The sequence below is a fragment of the Rhinopithecus bieti genome, unplaced genomic scaffold, assembly GCF_001698545.2.
Source record: "Rhinopithecus bieti isolate Rb0 unplaced genomic scaffold, ASM169854v2 scaffold_25209, whole genome shotgun sequence".
In the NCBI taxonomy this organism is placed as follows: Eukaryota; Metazoa; Chordata; class Mammalia; order Primates; family Cercopithecidae; genus Rhinopithecus; species Rhinopithecus bieti.
Window position 1 is genome coordinate 947,935 of NW_016811970.1, and position 22,521 is coordinate 970,455.

A 22,521-nucleotide genomic window follows, 5' to 3' on the forward strand; every position below is an offset into this window, starting at 1 on the left:
AGTGCAGCATGGCTGCGGAGGCCTCAGGAAACTGACAATCATAATGGAAGGGGAAGAAAACATGTCCTACTTCATATGGCAGCACTAATGAGAAGAATGAGTGCCCAGCAAAGGGGGAAGCCCTTTATAAAACCATCAGATCTCCTGAGAACTGACTCACAATCAGAAGAACAAGATGGGGAAAACTGCCCCCATGATTCACTTATCGCCACCTGTCCCTCCCTTGACACAGGGGAATTACGGGAGCTATAATTAAAGATGAGATTTGGGGGTGGACACAGCCAAGCCATATCAATCCAGCCCTGTCCCCTCCAAAATCTCATGTCCTCACAATGTAAAGCACAATCATGCCCTTCCAACAGTCTCCCAAAGTCTTAACTCATTCCAGCATTAATGCAAAGGTCCAAGTCCAAAGTCTCATATGAAACAAGACAAGTCCTTTCCACCTATGAGTCTGTCAAATCAAAAGTAAGTTAGTTACTTCCTAATACAAGGTGGGTACAGGCATTGGGTAAATACACCCATTCCAAATGGGAGAAATTGGCCAAAGCAAAGGGTCTAGAGGTCCCATACAAGTCCAAAATCTAACAAGGCAGAAATTAAATCCTAAAGCTCCGAAATAATCTGCTTTGACCCCATGTCTCATATCCAGGTCATGCTGATGCAAGAGGTAGTCTCCCACAGCGTTGGGCAACTCCACCCCTGTGGCTTTGCAAGGCACAGCACCTCTCCAACTGCCTTCACTGGCTGGCATTGAGTGTCTGCAGCTTTTCCAGGTACATGGTGCAAGCTGTCAGTGGATCTCCCATTCTTGGGTCTGGAGGATAGTGGCTCTCTTCTCACAGCTCTACTAGGCGGTGCCCCATTGTGGACTCTGTATGTGGTTGTGGGGGAGGCTCCACCCCCACATTTCCCTTACACACTGCCCTAGCAGAGGTTCTCTATGAACATCCTGCCCCTACAGCAAACTTCTGCCTGGTCATCCAGGCATTTTCATACATGTTCTGAAATCAGGACAAAGGTTCCCAAACCCCAATTCTTGGTTTCTATGCACTCAAAGGTTCAACACCATGTGGAAGCTGCCATGGCTTGGGGCTTGCACCCTCTGAAGCCATGACCCAAGCTGTACCTTGGCCCTTTTTAGCCACGGCTGAAGCTGAAACAACTGGGACACAGGGCACCATTTCCAGAGCCTATATACAGCTGAGGGAGCTGGGCATGGCCCATCAAACCATTTTTCCCTCCTAGGCCTACAGGCCTGTGATAAGAGGGGCTGCCATGAAGGTCTCTGGCATGCTCTGGAGATATTTTCCCCATTGTCTTGGTGATTAACATTTTGCTCCTCATTATTTATGCAAATTTCTGCAGCCAGTTTGAGTTTCTCTCCAGAAAATGGGGTATTTTCTATTACATAGTTAGACTGCAAATTTTCCAAACTTCTGTGCTGTTTCCCCTTGAACACTTTGCCACTTAGAAATTTCTTTTGCCAGATACCCTAAATCATCTCTCTCAAGTTCAAAGTTCCACAGATATGTAGGGTAGGGGCAAAACGCTGCCAGTCTCTTTGCATAACAAGAATGACCTTTACTCCAGTTCCCAACAAGCTCCTCATCTCCATCTAGACTACCTCAGACTGGACTTTATTGTCCATATCACTATCAGCATTTTGGTTAAAGTTATTCAACAAATTTCTAGGAAGTTCCAGACTTTCCCAGATATTCCTGTCTTCAGAGCCCTCCAAGTCTCTAGGAAGTTCCAAACTTTCCCATATTTTCCTAACTTCTTCTAAGACCTCCAAATGATTCCCACCTCTGCATGTTACCCAGTTCCAAAGTCACTTCCACATTTTGGGGTATCTTTACAGCAGCACCCTACTCTATCAGTACCAATTTTCTGTATTAGTCTGTTCTCACGCTGCTAATAAAGACATACCTGAGAATGGGTGATTTATAAAGGGAAGAGGTTTAATTGACTCACAGTTCAGCATGGCTGGGAAGGCCTCCAGAAACTTACAATCATAGCAGAAGGGGAAGCAAACACATCCTTCTTCACATGGTGGCAGCAAGGAGAAGAATGGATGCCCAGCAGAGTGGGAAAACCCATTATAAAAACCATTAGATCTCATAAGAACTCACTCACTATCGTGAGAACAGGATGGAGGAAACTGCCCCCATGATTCAGTTATCTCCACTTGGTCCGTCCCATGACACCTGGGGATTATGGGAACTACAATTCAAGATGAGATTTGGATGGGGGAACAGCCAAACCATATCAATTTTCATTTCAGAGTACTAGACATTTATTTCCTTGGTTTTGGCTACTTTGAAAACTATCTTAAGATATATTTGCTATGACTGAATATCTGTCTCCCCCTAAATTACTATGTTGAAGCCCAATCCCCAGTGTGATGATATTTAGAGGAGGGGACTTTGTGAAGTAACCAGGTCATGAAAGCAGAACCTTGTGAATGGGATTAGTGTCCTTATAAGAAGAGACAAATGAGCGCTTACTTTCTTTCCCTCTCTCTTTCCTCTCATGCTCCTCTGTGTGAGGATACAAGAAGGTGTCCGTGTGCAAACCACAAAGAGCTTCCTCACTAGGAATCCAGTCAGCCAGGACATTAATCTTGGACTTCCCACCCTTCAGAACTGTAAGAAATAAATTTCTGTTGTTTAAGCCATCCAGTCCATGGTACTTTTGTTTTAATCACCCAAACTAATTATGACAGTATTCTCAGATCACATGCATAGCATATGGTTCAAATTTAAAAATCCTAAGAAGACACCAAAATTAGTGATCACCACTGCTCACCCATTTGCACAGCATAGAAAAGACATGATCCTCATCCATTAACTTTATTAATCAAAGTCATATTTCTAACCCTCAACACAAGAAATAAACATTCTAAATATGAAGGTGACATAAACAATTCCTAAATTAAATCGGTGCATTTATTGTGCCGGACTTCTATTAACTTGAAAAGGAAGAACACTTTGTTCAAGAGGCTGAATAAGAGACCCAGAGCCAGGGAATGAGATACAGGGTTTTACTGTGGGGAATGAAAAATATATACTCCCTCCAGGATAGTCCATCTACAGAGGTCTGTGGACCCCAGGCCATGAAAGATTTTGAGGCTGTATATGTATCCCTGGGGCAAAAAGACAAAGAAAAAATAAACACAATGTTTGATAGAAGAATAGGGTGGTTACTCTTAGCAACAAAGGTTGTATATTTTAAAGTGACCAGTGTCACGCCACATTTGTCAGCAGGTCACTCTGAGTGTACTCTTAGCTGTCTCCTTTCCTGTGGCTCACTTGTCTTTCATCCCAGCAACATGTACCCCTTGCTCACATGGTCTCTCCATTTCCCCTAAGTCAGTGACAAGTTGGGTCATCGAGACCTGGCATCCCACCAGGGGGCTCAGGATAGACATTAGCATGCCATATCATTGGTTGGGTGCCTACCATAAGATGTTATCTTTCACACTGGCAGTGAAAATCCAATTATGGGATCTCAAAAATGCTCAGCATAGATAGCATGCGTCATCCCTAATTCCTGGAGGATGTCCTGCAATTTCACCATAGGCTGCCATTACACAAGAGACTTGGGGAAATCTCCCTTATTTGGCCAGGCCACCTTGCAGCCCACAACCACCCATATAAGGGAGAGTGTGAACATATTCTCATTATTGGTGCCACAGAGGCACTGCCTCAGGGCAGGGTGGTTTGTAATGTATGCCATTTAACTCCCCTCAAATTTGGAAGGTATAATATCCTCTGCCTGCATGTCCCATAGACAGAGAAGCCACCCCAAAATCAACTCTCTTCCCTTCCGTAGGAACCTGTTCCACAATTCCACAGTGGCATAGCCCTGCATTGTGGTGTGCAACCCTACAAGACTTGCTCCCTTTCAGATGGAAGCAAGTCTTGTAGGGCTACTCCTTATAGGTGCAGTTGGTCTGTCTTTATCTTGGTAGTACCTATGGGACAGGTGGAGAGCATGGGAACTTCTGCGGACTCATAGAGGTCCTCACTCTCCTCCCCACTAGACATCTCCATGGGGTCCCTGAACATAAGATCCAGGACAATTCAGCCAAGAAAGCCCCAACTTATTGATGCGACAGCCTTCAAACAGGCTACCCAACAAGCCAGGCTCTCCATTCCATTATCCTGGTCCCACATTTGGGGCACCAAGGTCTCCAGCCTTTCAGCCTGAATTAATGTGGCATCTCTTTCTAGCTGCAGCTCATTCTGTAACTGATGAGCTCTTGCCTATGGTTTAAGCTTAGCTTCAGTGGCTGCTCAGAGTGCAATCAGAAGTGGCTAGCCAACCACAGCTGCCAGAGCCCAGATATCGTACTTTTTCTCAGTTAGATCTGCCTTATGCAATAACTGTTCCAGACCTTTCAGCATTTACATGGGGTCTCACTACTCACACGCTGGGCCCCGTTTCCTCAAAGACAGTGGCTACAGGCTCCCACATAGAAGTGGATGGACAACCCAGAATTTTCCTCTTCACCCATCCTATTGTCTTGGCACTCATGGGAATTTCCTCAGCCTCATAAAGGGCTTGCCAATTGTTGTACAGACCCCTATTAACTTCAGTAGGGATAGCACCGTGTTCAAGAAGCAGAGGAAGAAACCTGCAACCAGTAAAGGACATATAGGTTTTTACTGGGGGACTTATGTCAGGGATGGTCTAGTGGTGGCATGCTGGACAAGAGAAAGTTCCATTTGTAGAAAGCATATGGTTTATATAGATCACGTGTGTCTGCATTCTCAGGGAATGCTTAACTTATTGCTATCAGGTACATCTCCCAAAAAGCTATAAACAGAAGGAACCAGTGTGGTCTGTCAAATAATTCAGGAATGATTTTGCTGGCTAATATAAGTACCACATGAAAACCCTCAGAGGATTCGATCTGGTTTCCCCAAGCCTCAATGAATAAGGATGAAGATGGTGAAAATGGATGCAAGTTCTGGAACATGCTACTTGAAAAACTTTAGTAAATTCTTCTATCATGGTACAGCAAAAAGCTCATGGCAGTGCTAATCAAGAGTGAAAAGGACATTTTCTGAATGCATGTGGGACTATTATTCTAGGCTTCATGTACAATAGAGACTGAACCAGGCTATTAGTTTAGATCAGCGCTCAAGTCAATATTATTTTCTCTTCCTTCTTCACCTCTGTATTCCTGCAGCCCAGCATAATGTATATTGCACAAGGTAGGCAAAGCAAACATCTTTTGACTATATGCATGCATAATTTGAAGAATGAATGGAGCAAGAGGGATTTGAGAGTAGGTCATTTGCTCTGGGCCTAATGAGCAGAACTGTGAATGGCCTATAGGAGGTAGAGACATGTGGGTGTGCATTAACAAACACTTAATGAGTAGTTTAATTACCATGCTGAGTCTGGCCTATATTACAATACATTATTGTAAGGCTATAAATTATTCATATGGCTTAAACATATGTATCTGCTTTCATCCTCTTTTTTCTAAATACTTGGTATTAACTAGCATCTTGACAAAAAATACAATTTTATGTATTTCCTCAAGATAAGGAAGAAAATACACCCGGAATGGAAAATCAATTTGTGAAATCTGTATTTTCATGTTATAAAGTATTTTCACTTTGAGAATTACCAGGATTAATTGACCTCATTTGTTCTCCATGTGGCAGTATTCAGACCTTCCAATAGATATATTCTCCTTTCCTCCAACAAGTGAACAATAATTTCTTAAAAAGCTCCTTTTGGAAACATTCCCAGATTTAAGTAAATATGTTGAAAATAATAGAACTGAGAAGATAGTGTTTTTCAAAGGGAAAATCATAAAGGTAACTTTTAGACAGAAACTAATTTTTGTTGAATTAAAGAGAAATGTGTCACCAGAGGCCTGTGAAATACCAGCATAAGGGTGAGTAGTGAATGAGTACATGGCTCATCAAGACTCCAGCAGGAACTTCAAACATTACTTTAAAGAAGGAAGTGGGTATAGTTCCACACAGTTATTAAAATAAACACATTGGGTCTATTGTATGGCCTGAATAGCATTGCCCTTAGTAAAAACATAGGTGAACTGGGATCCATCAACTTATAGCCACAATTGAAAGAAAAACAATTTTGTTAACGGATGTAGGTTCCCAGAAAGACTACATGATATTATAATTAACTACTTAAGAAAGACAGGAAGGATATGAGTAAGTGTGCTAAGTTCAATTCTAAAGTTGTGACAGAAGCAATAAGCAGTCAAAATAGCAAATGACTCTGACTTTTTTTTTTTTTTTAAATTTGGGGTTAATGGGTTTTTTTTGTTTGTTTTGTTTTGTTTTTTGCACTGCAAAAAGTCAAAGAAAACATTAAGAGAAAGTCTATATTTGTTACAACAAACTCATTGCGATGCAACATAGGGAAAAATGGTCCAGAATGTGTCCAGGAAATTTCTTCTATGCATACTGAATGGCTGCTTCACTCTCTAGTTACTTCATGAATGTACTACATGAAGAAGACCAATGAAGCAATCTAGGTTTGAGCCACTCAGCTTCAGATTGTTACACAGTCACAAACTGAACATCCCTAAATATTTAATAATTGTAACAAAGGATGAGGGATGCATGATAGTAGGGAAACAACTGAAAGTGAAAGGCTATGGCTGTTGATGGTGAGCTTACCATAATAGATACAGGTACACACAAATATACGAACTTAATCACTCACCCCACCTCCTTCTGTTGTGCACACACTATGTAAGGCTTATGAAAAATTCCTAAAGTGACTAAAGAAACATGATTGACTCTGCACTTAATGATCTTGGGTATAATATTATAGTAGGGCCATAGACTAGTGACTCAATATTCTGGAAATCATATATACCTGTGAGAATCAAATGAAAATGATGAGATTCTTCCTTTAGGGGAAAGAAATCACATTTACACAGATATCCATATAATTCTACATGTAATTTTGATGGTTCACATACTTCTAAAGCCCATTCATGGGCCCAGGAGTTCATGGATTACATGTCCCAACTTTTGCCTAGATGGTCTTCCCATACCTAATTTCCTACCATGATTCCAAATTTTATGTTAGTCTGACATATGCAAGAAAGTTTTTACTAGCACATTGTACTGGCTATATATTGCTTCATAAACCTTAACTACCCCAAAACTTATCAGCTAAAAACAAAAAAATAAATACTCTCTCACACAGTTGCAAGATTAGGTCAGGAATCTTGAAGTACCTCAGCTGAGTGGTCTGGTTCAATACCTCTCAAGAAGCTGTAGGCAAGATGTTTGCTGGCACTGCAGTCATCTTTGAATCTGATTGGATCAAGAATATCTGCTTCTAAGCTTACTCACATGGCTGATGGCAGGAGGTATCTGTTCTCTGTTGTTTATTGGTTGCAGTCCTGAGTTTTTCATCACATCGGCCCCTTCATCAGGCTGCTCAGACTTGGCAGCTGGCTTTTCCCAAGAGAACCAAGATGACTGAAGAGAAAGCCATAGTATCTGGTATGAACTAGGCTCAAAAGTGAAATAATCAGTTATAATCTATTGTTCACACTCAACAACCTTGATACAACATGAAAGAGAACTTCTCAAGGGTATGAGAACTAGGTGATGAGGATCACTGGGGGCCACCTTAGAATCTGGCTACCACAACATTGAAACTGAAATAATGAAAACATCATTGAACTAATGGACTTGGAGTGGTTAAGGAATGTGGTGCATAACCTAGCTTTTGAAATTAATTGTATGATACTGGTCAAGTAAATCACCCTCATATGCAGAATAGAAGGCTTTGATTAAGTAAATTCTCGGGTCTCTTCCAGCTTTAATACAGTGTGGTTAGATTACTTTCCCATTATAAGTTAAATGAATACCAATTATATGGCTATTAGGGAAGAAATCCTAAGATTCACTCAAATCCAGTGTAGAGTCAGTCAACAAATGCTGAAATGTAATAATTATTGATAATAAATCTGGTATCCACATATATATGTTTTTACTATAAATTTTCTTACCTGGTAATTATTAGTGAACTGATAAACAAACTGCCAGCACTGTCTTCTAAAAATTGAGTGCTTTGAATTGTTTTAGGATTTTATTAGCAAAACCTTGATATATATTAAGACATCTCCAGCTTATAGACAACTCCTAACACAGGCCTACAAAACTTTCTCAAATCCATTTTAGGTCATCTTGGGTATGTTGTCATCAGGAAGGAGTAGTTCATGAACAACTGCCTCAAGGACTTTTGAGGAGGATTGCAAGTTGTTGAAGTGGAAAAGCCTTTTAGGGGATCAAAATATATCCTAATATCAACCCTGAGGTCTCCTGTTGCATAGTCAAGCATGGCTGCATAAAATAGATTGAATAAAACTGGAACCATTAGATATCCCTGCTTCCCAGGATTAGTGATGGATGGCTCTGGCCAGATGCCATCAACACTAACTTGACCAGTCATTTCATCATGAAACTTTCAAGCTGTTGGTAAATTTCTCTGGCAAACCAACTTTATCGCAGTTGTCAGAGCAGAGATTCTCTGCTGTCAGCAAAAGTTATGGTAGATTAATAATCACAACATTGACAGCTGAAGAGATGTAATAATCCTATTCAATGTAAGATGGTATTACTAAAACTATGTAACATATCCCTAAAAAATCTTAAGATGAGCCATTCTTGATTTTCCAAAATGATTAAAATGAATGACATATACTTATCATTTAATGTGATTCAGCAGATATTTAATGAGGACACTTCAGGAAATGAGATGAGTAAGAGCTTTGTCCTCAGGTAGTTTACAATCTCAACTTTGAAGGAAATACAATGCAAACAATTATGAGGTTGATGAATAGTAATTGCCATAATCAGTTTTTGCAATTCTTGTAATGAAAGTCATTCCAAGGGCTTATAATTAAAAATTTGACAACTAGAGAGTAAAATGCTTGTCTTGTGTTTTTGTCTTTGATATTGCCAGCTACAACGTCATGCATTCTCTCTCCATTCTCCCTCCCTTTTTCTTTTTCTCTCTCTCTCCCTCAACCACTTCCTTTTCTCCCTCCCTCCCTCTTCCAATAAGCTCCTCTGCCTTCTGGCTTTCATTAGGATTTGGACAATGGGGAGCCACACCATGAAAATAAAGAATAAAGCAGGTTGAGTTCAGTATATTTATTCTCCAATTCCTTACCTGGAATTCGGTCACCCCCAGTTGACCGAGTCCCTTGACCAATGAGTCACACTGTCTCTCCCTTCATCTCTTTGGGCCTAGTATGGTAACAGGCTGAGAGCTCCGCACTATCCTTGTGATTTCTTTATACATAGAGACTACTTCCTGTTGAAAAATGAGCATTGTGTTAAACTGCTCTTGCATTATTCTAATTAGAGTGCTCTGTTTTCTGTTAGGATACACAAAATTTGAGCACGTTTCTCCCTTCCATTATGAGAACTCCTGGCCTTTAAGTCTTCTCCTGCCCAGATACTAGTTTTGTCTCTGGGTCATTTGTCTTTTCTCTTTCCCAGAACAGATCATTTTAGAGATAAACAAAGCAAAGCAAAACAAAACAAACAAACAAAAAATTGAGCCCTACGCACAAATGTCTGCCTGAGACACATCATTTGGCTCACTAGCCAGTAGTTCTTTTGTATTTGTGCCTCTGCCTCTTTGTTTCTGCTTTAATGAGGACTAGGAGAGGGAACCAGAGGACCAGTGAGAGGGAAGAAAGAAAGGTAAATACAGAGTAAACAAAATAAGTGCTAGACATGTAATTCTGCCATAAAAATTCATGTTTCACTGCTGTGGATTTCTATACTGGGAAACTTAAAATCAAGTATGAGGGGACAGGACTGTCCCTCTCCACACTATCCTCCCCTGTTGCATTCTTAGAAATAAAAAGATTAGGGCATACTTACCTTTAATAAGACAATTAACCATTGAATTTATTTTGAGAGAGAACTAAAGAATAATTACAACAGCCATTTAAAATAATTCATAACATTTCTATTTAAATTACTCTTCAAATTACTCTTAAAGTTACTTATACAATAACTTTATTGTATAAAGTAGAGAACATTATACTATTAAAGTGCTGAATGATAAATGTTTATAAGACAGAGAGATTTTAAATTCTATTAAAGCTACACACAGACATACACACAGGAAGATAATACAATTTCGTGTCAGGCTATTTACTCATTGTGTCTAAGTTATTAGTGACTACTAGTAAATTGAAGTATATGTGCATTTCACATGCATGTTAGAATTTCACATCTGGAATGGATCTCTTGGCTGAGACTAAACTTACTCAAAACTTGTTTTTGTATATAAGTTACAGAATCATTCCTAACTAACCAGTAATCACATTTAATCATGAAAACAGAAACAGGCTCTTGAGTAACTCAAAGACACAGATGGCAGTTGGGCAAACCAGTGATTCATGACAGAAAAAAAGATAAATACCTCTTTTATTTTTATTATTCTTATTAAAATAATTAATGCTTATTATAAAACATTCATAAAGTAGAACGTGTTGGACTAGATAGGGCCACAATTTGTTGCAACTCCTCCCATTAAGAGATGAAGTCTATTTCTCCATTCTTTGAATTTAGCCTGGCTTTGCTAATTGCTTTGAAGAATAAAATACAGCAGAAGTGACACTGGGGGACAACCAAGCCTGGGCTTCAAGAGAGATTGTGTTTTCTGTTTTGTTTTGTTTTGTTATGTTTTGTTTTTGCCCTCTTGGAACACTGCTGCCCTGTGAACAAACTTGAATAGAAACCTTGGAGAAAGAGGCCTAGCTATCTCAAGTCATTCCAGCACAGCACAGGCTCCAGACATGTGAGTGAGATTATTCAGGATGAGCTAGTCCCTAATTAACCCACCAACTTTTTTTAGACACAAGAGTGAACCTAGACGTCACACAGAATAAAGAGAAGCCATCCAAATTGAACCTTGCCCAAATTGCCAATTACACAATTGTAAGCGAATAAATGGATTTTAGTTGATGTCACCAAGCTTTGGGTTGCTTTGTTATTCAGCAATAGGCAAATAATATATAAAGGAAGCATAAAACCATAGGCAAAAGTTTCCCTACCCAGGTTCTCCCAACTCCATTCTCCAGAAATTATAATGCATTATCATGGTTAAATTTTCATTTGTGTTTATTTTCCAGACATTTTATGTGCCTTGAGAAATAGATACATAGAAAGATGAATGAATAAATAAGTACATGAAAGGAAAAAAGAAAGAGAGGAAGGAAGAAAGGAAAGAAGGAAGGAGGAAGGGTAGGAGGGAGGAAAGAAGAGAAGGAGAAGGAGAGGAAGGAGGAAAGGGAGGAAGGAAAGAAAAAGAAATCACAACTGGTATATCATACTTTTTTTGTAGCTTTTGCTTTAACTAAGAATATAGCATAAATAATTTTTCATACCAATACATGAATGCATTCTTCATTGCTTTCAAAAACAACTGTGTAATATTAGTATCATTAGGCCATACTTTACATATCCTAATTGGTGCACCAGTAGGTAGTTGACGTTATTCCTCCAATACAAAATGTTATTGCAACTAATTTCATCATGTTTTTTAAAACGTGTACAAGCGTGTCTGAATAAAGTAAACTATAAGTGTCATTGTTAGGTAGAAGATAATTTCCTTTTTAATTTTTGATAGGAAGTTCCAAATTGTGATCCTGATAATTGGTACCCATTTAGTGTATTTTTTCCTGAATTTTTGGGCTGTTTCTGCCTGTTGCTGACCAACTTGTATAGAAATGCACATGCTTGTTTCTACCATATTCAGATTTCAAAAAGTACTGATTATTGTACTGATTATTGTGGGGATGTTGCCTTTCTATGATGCTTTAGTGCAACTCCCAACCATTGATGGTTTGTATGCTCACTTTTCCTAAACTTGTAACAACCAGTTTACCCAGTGTGTGATCTATTTAAAACTACCTTCAGAGCAAATGCAGTTCATATAATCTGCTTATGGCCAGGAAAAGGTTCAGTGCTCTGCCAGATCCATTCAGCTTGAAGTCAGTAAGCCTGTAGTCATTTCCAGTGAGTTCTAATGAGATAGTGCATTACAGAAAATGATAAGAAAAGATGTAGAAATCTGAAGGAGTGTCTGAGTAAGATACATAAACAAAGCCCAGGTTCAGCATAGAACTATGAAACTTGACACAAATAAAAATCTTAAACTTTTCATAGGAAAAAAATCCCCACTGTATTCACATATGTACTGAAACAGAGAATATAAAAAGAAAACACAGTAAACCTTCTTAGATTTATATTGCAAGTGTGTGGTTCCTGCTGTTTCCCTTCCAGATGTGTTATCCATCAAAGAGCTACCCTATTAACCCTGGTGGATAAGTCAGCTCTGTGAGACATGGAGTAGTCATTTCCCTAGTTATTCAGGGATGCCTGGTAGTCAGGCTAATACAGAGCTTTGGGCCCTGTCAGTGGCTGCATCTGAAATGTTCCAAACCCAGGCAAACTGGTCCTCACATGGTTCATGAGCTCACTGGGTCATAAGTCTCAGAAGGCAGCTGCAAAGGGGCGATGACTCTCTCCTTCTGGCTGCAGATGTTCAACCTCTTCCCTGCACTTCCCTTGCCTCCTGCAGCTCCAGAAAGGGCTCACATAATTCTTGTCCAAATGGTTTTGTGATGAGCTACCCGCAGCTACAGAGCAATACCACCATTTAAGGTAAGTTTATATTGTTGGCTCACAAAGCCAATTTCAACTACAGATGCTTCTCAACTTACAATGGAGTTACCTTCCAATAAGCCCATTGTAAGTTGAAAATATTGTAAGTCAAAAATGCATTTAGTATCCATAACCCACCAAACATCATAGCTTAACCTGACCCACCTTAAATGTGCTCCGAACACTTGCATTAGCCTACAGTTGGACAAAATTACCTAACACAGAGCCTATTTGATAACAAAGTATTGAATAACTCACGTAATTTATTGAATACTGTACCAAAAGTGAAAAGCAGAATGGTTGTACAGGCACTCAAAATGCAGTTTCTACTGAATGCTTACTGCTTTCACACCATGGTGAAGTCTAAAAAACATAAATTGAAGCATCCTAAGTCAGATGCCACCTGTATAATACTTTTACCTGCCTTTCAGTGTATCTGTTACATTTTCCTGCTGTGGTACATGGTGCAAGCTTGTGAGAAACCATAACTACTTTAAGTGGTAAACTATTTTTCTGATACAGCTAAAATAAGTAAATAGCTCCTTGATAAAAGTTTTATTTAGTTTTAATAACCAAAAGTTGGATTTTGTTTACATTGGAGAACATTAGAGTTATACCAATAAATGAAAATTTAAATTAATCTGAAATCCAAAAGGTTATAAAGTTCATCTTCTTTTAAACATTGCTTCGTCAGAAGGAGTCAAGGTGGTAGCTAAAATCCTTATTTTTTTCTCCAAAATAAATATACTCTAAAAATGTGTCAAGGAGCCAGCACAGGTTTAAATGAAATTCCTAACTTTTATGAAGAGATTTAATGATTTTATTTATGAACATGAGGACTCATATTTATGAGTACAGAGTTCCAAGTATTTAGGTTTAGTCTAAATATTGTTTTAGTGATAATAATTTTTAAAATAATAACGAAGGTAGTAAGTGCTCAACAAAGATAAGTAATGTGTTAAATGGTAGTACAAGCACTCTATCTTACCATTTAATTTTTAGCACAACTCCATGAAATTCAAAATAATATAATCTTTTATTGAGGAAATTCTAGTACAAACAGATTAGTAATTTACCTAAGATCAGATAGCTAGTGTCAGAGCCAGAATTTAAGTGTGTGCAATCGATTACTTTGTAAATAATGATTTATTTCAGATTTTTTTAAACCACATGTATTACAGCAGTAACAGTAAACTTTCACATTCATTATCTACTTCACTCTGCCAATAGTCTTGTAGGTTAAGTTCAGAGCTGTTATCTTTACCAGTTTGTAAATGAAATAGATGAGGCTCAGAAGATAGACTTTCTCAAGGTCACCCAGTTAGCATGAGGTACACTTGACCAAAATCTAGTTTTTCTGAAATATTTTTTCCTAAGCATACCAAATGCTAGTCTGAGTGATACTTGATAAAAAATAATTTAGAACTAATATTATCAAGGAGATGAATAATTAAAACATTTTGATAAATTAATAGGGGATAAATTTTAATTCTAAATGGTGAATGAAGAAGTATATTATTAGTAGAAAGATTGTTTTGTACATGACTTTATTCCTAAGTCCAAGAATATGGCCTAACACATAATAGGTTCTCAAATACTTGTTGAGGGTAGAAATGAACACATGTATTAATCTACTATGAGACTTCAATGTATTAAGATCTTTTTCTTGTTATTGTTTTATCTAAAACACTAAGAAATTATGCATCTGTGATTTTAAATTTTGAATATTTAAAATTTTAGTCCAGCTCTGTTCAAATTTCTGCAATAATCTAAAATTGATATATGTCCGTATACTATGACTTCTTGTGAAGTAAATAATAATTCACAGTACAAGACACATTAGCAAGTGTTAACAATTATGCTATTATAAATTGTGAGTACTTATTTGAAATATTTGTGGATTTTTCAAAATTAACCAATATGTTCATTTTGACCAAATCTCAAAACAGTACACACACAAATGAACTTTATCCCACTTAACATGTCATAATTCTGCCCAAATGTTATCATTTAAAAATTTATACAGTATTTCTCAAACTTTAACATGCACTAGAATCACCTGGAGGGCTTGTTAAAATGTAGATTACTAGACCCTATTAATAGGTCTAGGGCAGAGCCTGAGAATTCGCGTTTCTATCAAGTATCCTGGTTGTGCCCATATTGCCCCTCTAGAGACCACATTACATGAACCATTGTCGTAATGGAAAGCACTAAATATACCTTCAACTTCTGCTTTAAACATTAAGAACAGAAGATACCAGAGTGTTACAGATTCACAGATCTTCTTAACCACCGTCTTCCCCGGGCACATTATTTTCCAGATTTGGTTTATCTGATTTATCCGCGTGCTATAATACAGTGCGTGTTTGTAAGAATCAATAGATTTCCTAAACTTATAAGTTTCACCATAGCTGCAGGGTTTTTGATTGATTGTAGAATAAGTTCAGCTTATAATGAAATATCTAATTATTACAACAATTATTTTAAAAGTTCAAATGCTGAATCATTGCAATTGGTCTTTCTCTCTGGTTGAAAAGCACATATAATTAAAACTGAAATATTTTACCATCATCCAGCAAAGGTGCATTAAGTATTGCTAGTCCATCTAACAGAATATATTTCTGTGACTATATCCACAGAGGTATCATGTCTAAACATCTTCTGCCACTTACAACCCTAACTAGAAGTAATTAACATGACCTTGAACATTTGACTTCATTTCAAACAGCTTGTGTTTGTTGTAAAAATGATTCTGGCCATAACACTATAAAATCTGTGAAACATATGCTATGTGATTACATGTGACTGCAGAAGGAGGACTGTGTTCAAATCAGAGTTTAAATGATACTTAGTTTTATAAAACCTGACCAAGGAAAATAGATTATGTAGGACAATGTTAAAATATCAGGATTGGTAAAAATAATAATAATAATAATAATAATAATAATAATAATAATGGGGGTTTCAAAAATCTTTGTTTGGAAAATAAAAAGAGTTAAGGGAGGAATTGCTACTTGATTATGAAAGTGTTAAATACTTGCCAGAATTAGTAGTAATATTAGTAGTCATGATGTATGCAGTTACTGTATTAACATTGATCTTTACAATATCCCAGTTTTCAAAGGAAGAAACTGAGGCCCAAGTATTTGGCTTGTCTAGTCAGCCAGTGTGTCAAATTATCTCTAAGTATTTCCAATGTAGAGTTAAGCCACATTTATTACAATAACCTGGCTTATTAAACAAGCCTGCAGAATAGAAAAAAAAAAGTTATATATTAGCTTCAAATATAACCTTTTTAACACCTAAATAGTTGTCAGGGGCTCATATTTTACTAAATTCTTTATTCTTCCCTTGACTATAGATTTGTTTCCCCATAGCAGAAATTTATGCTAATGGATTAATGCACATTATAGCAATAACATAAAGCAATGACAACAGGAACTTCTTGGATTAACTCATATAAAGTCTGCTGCTCTCCTGAAATCCATGCAAAATAAATTATTTCAGTGTGTTTTTCCCAACTGAGCCAAGTTTCTCAAGTGTATTATACCTGCTTTTGTTAAGTTTTTACTTTTGTAAGACTTGTATTTCATTTTAATTATTGATATTTTTTATTTCTCTTGTTAAAATAGTTTAGTATCTCAGTCATTTGAGGTTATCACTGATTTCTCTAATTTCCTACCTCTCCTAATTTATTAGTGAACTTATTTTCTATCTCTTTTTTTACTGATATGATTATAAAACCTCATCTTTTCGCCTCAATGCATTTTGCTTTCTTTATCTCAGGCTCCTTTCTGCATCTTATTAACTTTTCTGCAAGATTTATTCAATGAAACATTATTTCTTAGTTCACATTCTACTTCTCTGACAGTCTTTTAACTCTCTCTCTCTCTCTTCCTGTCTTTCTTTCTCTCTCCCTCTCTTTGTGTGTGTGTGTGTGTGTACTCATACACATTTGCCCTTGCAGAAAGGAGAGTTTTTAAATTAATTCAATTCACATGATATAATTACAGAGTCTCACCATAGTCTACTCTTCTATCTTGACCTATTTATGTTTTATCTATCTATCTTCCTATGTTTATTACTATTCTTCATGTCACAATGTTCATTTTATTTTTGCTCACATACTCCTTTAACATAATATTACATTCCATGTCTTAAATATTAAATGGTTAAATGGAGTAATTAATTAAACTCTAATTATTTTTGTATATACTTTGGGGAACAACAGTCTGCACTGTAAAAATAATAGGCTATAGGCTGTAAGAATTAATGTAAGTTTTATACATAAAAAAATGATTTTTAGGGACAGGGTTGAGCTTTGAAAGGTCACAAGCAATTGTAATATCTAAGGGTTTTTTTGCCCTATAAGATTTCATTTTCATCTTACTGGGGACAGTATCATCCCTGTTGAGAATACATCAGCTATAGCTTCAAAACTCATAGCCTTGGCAATAAAAACTCAGCCAAACTGCTCACTGACCATATGATTAGTTCTTAAATACTCCATCATCATATAGGGTAGAAAGGTAAACCAGTAATTTAAAGCCTGATTGCAGATTCGTGTCCTGAAGAAAAATGTAGGTAGTAACTGAAAAAATGCTGGACAGAGAGGCAGATGGGGAGAGCCAAAAAAAAAAAAAAAAAAAAGGATAAACTAAAAACATAAGTCTTATCCAGAAATTACTGGCTAACCAAAATTACAAAACAACAAAACTTGGATGCTAAGAAAGACAGCCAACAAGATTAAAAATCATGCATACACTTTGAAAAATTAATTTTATGCTAGCCATGGTGGCTCACACCTGTAATCCCAGCACTTTGGGAAGCCAAAGCGTGCAGATTGCCTGAGCTCAGGAGTTCAAGACCAGACTGGGCAACATAGTGAAACCCTGTCTCTACTAAATTACAAAAAATTAGCTGGGCATGGAGGCATGCAGGATACTGAGGCAGGAGAATTGCTTTAACCCAGGAGGCAGAGGTTGCGGTGAGCCCTGAGATCATGCTACTACACTCCAGCTACTGCACTCCAGCCTGGGCAACAGGAAAAAAAAAAAAAAGAGAGAGAGAAATTAGTTTTCTAAACCATCCTGACAAAGACTTTAAATGAGAAACATTGAACATTTCCAAAAAGAGAGACAACACAGCACAACCTCCCTTAAAATAAAATTCAAAATTTTCAACAAAAAAAGGTAAAAATGAAAAAAGAATAGGCAAATATTTAAAAATAAAATACTAAAGATATGGTAAAAGAAATTTATTGATTAAATAAAAAATTATAATAAACAGGATTGTATTGTTCTCCCTGCTAGACTTAGAGAGGGATAGATATATATATTTCAATTGCAGTTATGAGTTATGGAAGATAGAGATATTCTGACATTTTAATAAGTAGAAATTCCAGGAGAAAAAAAATGAAATGAATAATACGGAGGTAATATTTGAAGACATTGTTGTGTTGATAATTTTCCAAAATTAAAGAAATCTTATAAATAATCAGATCAGTATAACACAAATGCCGAGAGAATAAATACAAATAAAACTAAATATTGACACACTGAAAAACTATAGAAATCAACAGTAAAGAAACAGTATTAAAACCTGTCAAAGAGAAAAAGATGAATGATCTAAAACAGAGTAACAATTGTCCTGACAGTAGGTTCCTTGACAGTAAAACTAGATATTCAGAAGTCGATGAAATGTCTTAAAAGTAATGAGAGGTGGTCATCTAAAATGGCAATATAGAGAGAAAATGGGTGTGGAGTACACAAAAACCAAATTATCCTTGCAACTTTTCTGTAAGTAAAATAATTCCATCAGCAAGGAGTACATTTAACATAGAAAAAAATTTAAGGTTTATAAAAACATGATGAACTTACAAATTGATAAATTATAATCCATTCTTCCTCCTTCCTTCCCCTTCCCTTCATGAATAACTAAGTCCAAAATTCATTAGTGGGCGAAGTCGCTTGTTTTAGTTGTTTTCTGACACTGCTAATAAAGACATACCCAAGACTGGACAATTTACACAAGGAAGAGGTGTGATTGAATTTACAGTTCCACATGGCTGGGAAAGCCTCACAATAATGGCAGAAGGCAAGGAGTTGCAAATCCTATCTTACATGGATAGCAGCAGGCAAAGAGGGAATGAGACGCAAGAGCAGAAACGTCAGAAAAAATCATCAGATCTCATAAGACTTATTCACTGCTGGGAGAACAGTATGGAGGAACTATTCTCATTATTCAATTATCTCCTCCTACTGAGTCCCTCCCACAACACATGGGAATTATGGGAGTACAATTCAAGATGAGATTTGGGTGGGGACAGAGCCAAAGCATATCATTCTGTCCCCGGCCCCTCCCAAATCTCATATATTCACATTTCAAAACTAATCATGCCTTCCCAGCAGTCCCCCAAAGTCTTAATTCATTTCAGCATTAACTCAAAAGCCCACAGTCCAAAGTCTCATCTGAGACAAGGCAAGTCCTTTCCACCTATGAGCCTGTAAAATCAAAAGCAAGGTAATCATTTCCTAAATACAATGGGGGTACAGAAATTGGGCAGATGCAAACATTCCAGAAGGGAGAAATTGGCCAAAACAAAGGGGCTACAGGGCCCTTGCAAGTCCAAAATCCAGCGGGGCAGTAAAATCTTAAAGCTCTAAAATGATCTCCTTTGAATCCATGTCTCACATCCAGGTCATGCTGATGCAAGAGGTGAGTCCCTATGGTCTTGGGCAATTCCATCCCTGTGGCTTTTCAGGGTACAACATCCCTCCTGGCTGTTTTCATGGGCTGGTGTTGAGTGTCTGTGGCTTTTACAGGTGCATGGTGCAAGCTGTTGGCAGATCTACCATTCTGAGATCTGGAGGATGGTGGCCCTCTTCTCACAACTCCACTAGGCAGTGCCCCAAGAGGGAATCTATGTGCGGACTCTGACCCCACATTTCCCTTCTGTACTGCCTTAGCAAACATTCTCCATGAGGACCCCACCCCTGCAGCAGAATTCTGCCTGGGCATCCAGGTATTTCCATACATCTTCTGAAACTTGGTGGAGGTTCCCAAACTCCAATTCTTGACTTCTGTACACCTTCGGACTCAACACCACATGGAAGCTGCCAAGGCTTGGGGCTTGCACCATCTGAAGCCATCACTGGAGCTCTAAGTTGGCCTCTTTCAGCCATGGCTGGAACAGCTAGGACACGGGGCACCAAGTCCTTAGGGTGCACACAGCTCAGGGACCCTGGGCCTGTCCCACAAAACCACTTTTTCCTCTTATGCCTCTGGGCCTGTGACAGGAGGGCCTACTGTGAAGACTTCTGACATGCCCCGGAGACATTTTCTCCATTGTCTTGGAGATTAACATTGGCTCCTCATTACTTATGCAAATTTCCGTGGCCAGCTTGAATATCTCCTCAGAAAATGGGATTTTCTTTTCTATCACATTGTCAGGCTGCAAATTTTCCAAACTATTTTGCTGTGCTTCTGTTATAAAACTGAATGCCTTTAACAGCACCCAAATCACTGCTTTAATGCTTTGCTGATTCGAATTTTTTTCCTCCAGATACCCTAAATAATCTCTCTCAAGTTCAAAGTTTCACAAATCTCTAGGGCAGCAGCAACATGCTGCCAGTCTTTTCCTAAAACATAACAAGAATCACCTTTGTCCTGGGCCCCAACAAGTTCCTCATCTCCATCTGAGACCACCTCAGCCTGGACCCTGTTGTCCATATTGCTATCAGGCTTTTGGTCAAAGCCATTCAACAATTCTCTAGGAAGTTCCAACTTCCCCACATTTTCCTATCTTCTTCTGAGCCCTCTAAACTGTTCCAACCTCTGCCTTTTACCCAGTTCCAAAGTTGCTTCCACATTTTCAGGTATCTTTTCAGCAATCCCCCACTTTACTGGTACCAATTTACTGTATTAGTCTGTTCCCACGTGCAAAGACATACCCAAGACTGGCCAATTTGCAAAAGAGAGAGGTTTGATTGGACTTACAGTTCCACATGGCTTGGGAAGCCTCACAATCATGGCAGAAGGCAAAGAGGAGCATGTCCCTTCTTACATGGATGGCAGCAGGCAAAGACAGAATGGAGGAAATGCAAAAGCAGAAACCTCTGACAAAAACCATCAGATCTCGTGAGACTTAATCACCACCACGATAACAGTTTGGGAGACACTGCCCCCATGATTCAATTATCTCCTTCCACTGGGTGCCTCCCACACACATGGGAATTATGGGAGTACAATTCAAGATGAGATTTGAATGGAGACACACCCAAACCGTATCATAGGTTGCTGGGTATTGTGAGGAAAGAAGTAAAGGCAGCTCAGCATGGAGTGCTGAAGCTTGAGCAAAATGGGGAGATCTGTGCAGCCATGCATGGGTTGTTCCAGCTGAAGCAAGGAAGGAGGATATCCACTTGAGAGAGAAGTGGTAATAGCCCAGCACACTGGGCTATTGGGCTATCAGCACACTGACACAGTGTCAGAGTCCAAGGAGAGTGACAAAGTCGTTTGTACAGGGGGGAACAGTGATGGTGGAGAAGGATGGGTTATAATAAGAAAATATATTGAGAATAACATAAGTCAGGTTTTTCACTGTCAGCAAAAAGAATTACAAATAGATTTACAGATAAGAAGAGAAAGCTAGGATTAAAAAGAATTAGTGTAACATTTAAAATGGCAAACTTTCTCACAGAAAGTAACTTAAACTCTAGCTTATCGTTTTGAAAATGTAAATACTTTCTCATTAAAACTCAGATATAAGATTTTAAAATAAGCTAAGATTTTTTTATCCTCATATAATGCTTCACAAAAGCATATTTGTCATACCATGAAGATTTTAGACCATACTTAAAGTCACTTCTGTGGGTGACTTTCCCATTCACAGTGTTAGCTGAGGGGCAGTCACATGTACGTCACATAAGTGTCACTTCCCTACTTCTGCATAGGGAACTCATGACCCAATAGTAACCAAATCATAGCTTGTCTAGATATTTGTGGAGTGTTCTGGTTTGAAAGCTCTGCCCTGAGTTAGTTAGGTAATCAATTTTTGTTCTTGAATCTAGAAACACAGAGAAGCAGGCAGTTACTTGTAAAATCTAAAATGCAAAGAATGCATTCAGAGAGACAAGATGAGTCAAAATTAAGGAAAACTATATATAGAAACCAGAACAATTAATTATTAAAAGAGTACACATTATAACAGTGGTTCTAAATGAGCATGAATATGGGTTATACATTCCGAGAAAGAAGGTTCTCAGAGCAAGAGTGGAATAAGCTTGAAAATATCTGGCAATAGATTTAGGGCAAAAAGAGAGAAAGCCCAAGAGATAAAGATACATTGGAAAGTTGTTAAGAAGCAGTAATAGTGAGGCACTAAAGGGAAGATTTGTAATTTTCTTCTGCAAAATTGCTAGAGCTGCCCTAGTTAGACCTTCTAGTCTGTCTCTAAGTCCACATGCTAGTATAGTTTGCAGCACATGATTGTAATCACATTTATCTTTATAATAAGTTATCACCAACTTGAGCTACCTTCAGTGAGTTTATTTTCCTTATAACCATTAAAGGTCCAGCAAAAAACTTACTCTCATTTGATTCCGTAAGTATTTCTTGATCACCTGCAATATACAATGCCCTGTGGTAAACGACATGGGAATACATACATATATATTTAAAAATGATTTGTTCACAAGTTCTATTCTTAATAAACTTGTCATCTATAGGAGGAAATAGCTTTATACCAATAATTTTGAATTTAATATTAAACAAATCATAAAACACACCTGAAAAAGGAAAGGTCAACGTTCAC